Source organism: Berghia stephanieae, chromosome 6, assembly GCF_034508935.2.
Source record: "Berghia stephanieae isolate SIO BIC M18660-M18661 chromosome 6, UCSD_Bste_1.3, whole genome shotgun sequence".
NCBI lineage: Eukaryota > Metazoa > Mollusca > Gastropoda > Nudibranchia > Aeolidiidae > Berghia > Berghia stephanieae.
The window spans coordinates 33,108,841-33,113,840 of NC_088365.1; the positions used below are offsets into that span (position 1 = coordinate 33,108,841).

Consider the following 5,000-nt stretch of genomic DNA (forward strand, 5'->3'; position numbering starts at 1 on the left):
TCACTGTCGAATGGACTTCTGTGAAGTCTCAGGTTTGAAAGTTTTTGACAAGTTGAGGGCCAATTTAATCGATCCATAGATATGAATGATCTGGGCAAAATGTAAAATAAAATGGTCAGAGCACGGTAGAACAATCTATAAGCGTAATACAGAATAACGCATCCCGCCTTGAAAGCGTTAATACAAAAGCTTTAGACAACGACAGTGGACAGACACGAGGAGAGCATCGACATTTTATGTCCGTTTTAGATATGAGTGTATAATATTGATATCCGATTCGTGACCGTCGTGTCCAGATTAACTCACTCAATCCTAGAGATTTTTGCTACTTTTCAAAATGTTTTTAAAAATGTTTTAAAAATAAGCATGTGCATAGATATTTTTATTCAAATACCATTAACATGTATAAATTAAGAACATTAGCTTTGATACTACGCCTATGATTTGTCTCAGTAAAAATGTAATGAATAGGCATGGGGTAACCCCGGGTATACTACGGATATAGTCGGTTCTAGGGTTGAGTGAGTTAAAGCAGGCAGGTTTCCCCACAACTCCATAGTGATTTGAAGCTATAAATAGAAGGCTAGCACTATTCAGTATCTGATACTGAATAGTGGTTTTGCACTATTCAGTATCTGATACTGAATAGTGGTTTTGCACTATTCAGTATCTGACACTGAATAGTGGTTTTGCACTATAATACGGTGTTTTTTTTTCCGAAACCCGACAAAGTTATGGGAAGAGGGCAGCTGTGGGAGTGAATCTCGGACTCAGAGAAGTGTACAACAGTGGGGAGTGAACCTGGGACTGGGTTTCAGCGGGTTTCGTAATAAAAAGCCGGACGACACCTGGCAATATCCGACAAAGTTATGGGATGTAGGCAGCAGCGCGCGCGTGTGTGTGTGTGTGTAGAGGCTGAGGGGGGGGGGGGGAGGAGGGGGTGAACCTGAGATTCAGGGAAGTGTACACCAGTGGGGAGTGAACCTGGGACTCTGGGTTTTATAAAAAAGCAATAACAAATTGGGGGGGGGGGGGATTACTTTTGTACGAAACACGACAATATGCGGCAAAGAAGTGGAAAGTAGGCAACGCGCGAGGAGTGAACCTGGGACTCAGTGAAGTGTACACCAGTGGGGAGTGAACCTGAGACTATGGTTTTCGGCGAGCTTCAGCTAGTTTCATATAAAATCGATTATTTTTTTACAAAACCCGATGAAACCTTGCAATATCCAAGAAAGTTATGGGTAGTAGGCAACAGTGGGGAGTGAACCTGAGATTCGGGGAAGTGTACACCAGTGGGGAGTGAACCTGGGACTGGGTTTCGGCGGATTTTGTTATTTTAAAAAAGCAATTACTTTTTGATTACGAAATGCGCCAAATGCCAACAAATTGGGGCAAAGTTATGGAAAGTAAGCAAATAATGGGGACTGAACCTGAGACTCAGGGAAGTGTACACCAGTAGGGAGTGAACCTGAGACTCTGGGTTTAGGCGAATTTCAGCGAGTTTCATATATAAGCAATTACTTTTTTATGAAACCCGACGAAACCTGGCAATATCCGACAAAGTTATTGAAGTAGGCAATAGTGGGGGGTGAACCTGAGATTCATGGAAGTATACACATGTGGGGAGTGAACCTGAGACTCTGGTTTTCGGCGGGTTTCAGCGAGTTTCATATAAATGCAATTACTTTTATACGAAACTCGGCAATATCCGACAAAGTTATGGGAGATTCAGGGAAGTGTACGCCAGTGGGGAGTGAACCTGAGACTGGTTTTCAGCGTGCTTCAGCGAGTTTCATATAAAAGCAATTACTTTTTTACGAAACCGACGAAACCTGGCAATATCCGACAAAGTTATTGAAGTAGGCAACAGTGGGGGGTGAACCTGAGATTCAGGGAAGTGTACACTTGTGGGGAGTGAACCTGGGACACTGGATATTGTAAAAAGACAATACCAAGGGGGAGGGGGAATTACTGTTTTACGAAACCCGCCAAAACCCGACAAAGTTATGGGAAGCAGGCAGCAGTGGGGAGTGAATCTGGGATTTGGACACAGATGAGGATTGAACCTGGGACTGCGAGAGGCTGATACCAGTGGACAGTGAGCTCAGAATGTACTTTTATTTCGAAACCTACCGAAATTATCAAAAGTTATGGGAAGTGGGCACCATTGGGCAATGAACCGGGACTCAGGGAAGTGCACACTGGTTGAGAGTGAACCTGGGACTGTGAGAAGAGGATATCAGTGGAAATTAAACTGGGACTATGGGAGTTGGGTACCAGACGCGAATGAAGCAATTACTTTTTTACGAAACCCGCCAAAACCCACCGAAAAACCATACTTAGGTTTACTCCCCAATAGTGTACACTTCCCTGAGTCTCAGGTTCACTCCCCACTGTTGCCTACTTTCTTTCCATAACTTTGTTGGATATTGTTGGGTTTCGTAAAAAAGTAATTGCTTTTTTGTTACGAAACCCAGTCCCAGGTTCACTCCCCAATGGTGTACACTTCCCTGAGTCCCGGGTTCACTCCCACTGCTGCCTGCTTCCCCTAACTTTGTCAGGTATCGGCGTGTTTCGGCAGGTTTCAGGTTTCGTAAAAAAAGAAACACCCCTAAAAATACCACGTGTATTCAGTAAATAGATGTCAATTGTAGTCTAATATTCACTATCTGTTTAAATTATTATTATTATTATTATTATTATTATTATTATTATTATTATTATTATTATTATTATTATTATTATTATTATTATTATTATTATTATTATTATTATTATCACGTAAATTTTAATATAATACTGCAATTAATTCACGGAAGTACATCATTCAATTAAAAATGGCAGAAAGTCTGGCCACATATTTATAATGAATCGGGATTGTCTTAGATGACAAAACAAACAAACAAACAAAAACAACAAGTACAACAACAACAACAAATGTGACAAACAGAAAAAAGCAAGATTTTAAAAAGTAATGAACAATAGAAGAGCACATCAATGAAAAACAACAATGAGATTATAACACATAAAAGATATTCGTAATAAATCGACAACTGATTAAATAACTCCTACTACTTGATTTAAAAATCATAATCATAATAATGATGATGATGACGATTACAACAGCAACAATAATAATAATGTAATAGAATAATAATAAAAATAATAATAATAATAATAATAATAATAATAATAATATATAATAATAATAATAATATAATAATAATAATAATAATAATAATAATAATAATAATAGTATAATATAAACATTAAAATATATTACAAGCAAATAAAATGATTAAAACAAAAATATTGGGGAAAAATAAAAGTTAACCCGGCCGGGATTTGAACTCTCGAACCTTAAGTTCAGAGTCAAACAGCTTATCCACCAAGCCATGGTGTCACTGAAATTTTAGTGACATTTAATCATGTCTATTTAGACATTAAAAAATGTATTTGAATGCCACTCTTCTTTTGATATTTTGAACTATGTTAATTGCACAGTAGCAGAAATTTAAAAATAACGGTCAAAATATTTCTACAACTTTGAATCGGGCTGTCAGTTACTGCACGAGTTCAATCTGGTAGTAGGTCAGCAGTTTATTTACATTCAACTGAGATTGTCGCACTTTTCACTCTCTCTATAATAAAAGAGTTCCTTATGGATACTGAATAGTGGCAAAGCACTATTCAGTATCTGATACTGAATAACCACTTCCTAAATAGAACTTTGAAGCTGTAAGAAGTTGTTCTCGGTTTGTTTAGCGACGATCTCATAAACAATTCCTTGCTACCTCATTGGATAACATTTTTCCTGGTCTGGTTTCTTTAGCTTTATGTTTGATGTAGCAATTCCTTGCTCCCCTAAGGATGGGACGTTAGAGTACTTTCCGCCAGGTCCAGTAGATCCAGCTACATAACCGTTGCTGGGTGGGCAAAGGGAAAGGGTGACCAAAATATCTACTCTATCGGGGATTGATACCGGTCCCTTTGCTTGTGGGGACAGTGCTCGATTACTGAGCTATTGGGTCCCCTTGTTAAGACTTAACCCTATAGATTATCTCTACACTATAGTGAAATATAGTTAAGCGGTTTATTGTCTAATTTTAATATTCTACTTCATGAAGATTAGCCTTACGTCCGAGATCCTGCAATACGGTTCAACAGCCGTAACGTCACTTCCCTCGTAATGACGCATGGTAACTTAGTAACTGGCTCTAAACTATCGGAACGCCCTTATCAAATATTTCTCCGACGAGCATAAAAGCGTACCCAGAGGGGAAAAAACCCCATAAATTTGATCATGTTTTGACTTTTACACATTCTGATTACAAGACATATGAAAAGTTCAAGCCAGCATGACGAATAAATAGTACCGATTTTCGTTGTTTAGAACCACTATGGCCGCCTTTGCTGGGCGACGTGACATCAGACTATTGAATCCAATTAGAATAACCTCATGTTTATCTCCCACTTCAGAAAGAGAAATCGTATCCTTCCAAGCTGACCTTAATCTCGAAATTGCGTCTTTTCCGAAGTTAGAGAAACCCCATATATTGAGTGAACTGTTAAATGTATGATCAAATTGTCGTCCATCCGGTTTTATGTTCAAGGATTTCATTAAAAATTTATTTAATTTTGTCTTTCTTCAGAACATCCTGAACTTTCTATTATCCGCCTTTCAAGACCGATGAGTTTGGTATTTATTTTACCCAGCTTAGCAATTTAAGCCGAGCTTAAATTTCATTTATTGGCAAAAAATTCATTTGTTGTCAGACTTTTTCTTAAAATTTCACTGACAGTTCTAAACGATTTATTTTGAAAATCAGGTCTAAAAAGATTTCATGAACTGCAGATTGGATTGGAATAAAACCGATTTTACGCAAGCTTGAACGATAGCTTTGATCTCGGTAGCTCTATAGAACTGGATTGTAAGCAAACAGGATAAAAATATCGAATTCTTGTATAAAATTATTTTTTTCTTAAGAATCCTCTGT

At 37.9% G+C, this 5,000-nt stretch overlaps 2 protein-coding genes across 2 annotated transcripts in view; one reads left to right on the forward strand and one right to left on the reverse strand.

Annotated features, from left to right (window-relative positions):
* Positions 1-5,000, reverse strand: part of LOC144974902 (uncharacterized) — a 251,977-nt gene that overhangs the window by 214,285 nt on the left and 32,692 nt on the right. The gene's annotated exons all lie outside the window — the stretch shown is intronic.
* Positions 1-5,000, forward strand: part of LOC144975827 (uncharacterized) — a 120,063-nt gene that overhangs the window by 100,383 nt on the left and 14,680 nt on the right. The gene's annotated exons all lie outside the window — the stretch shown is intronic.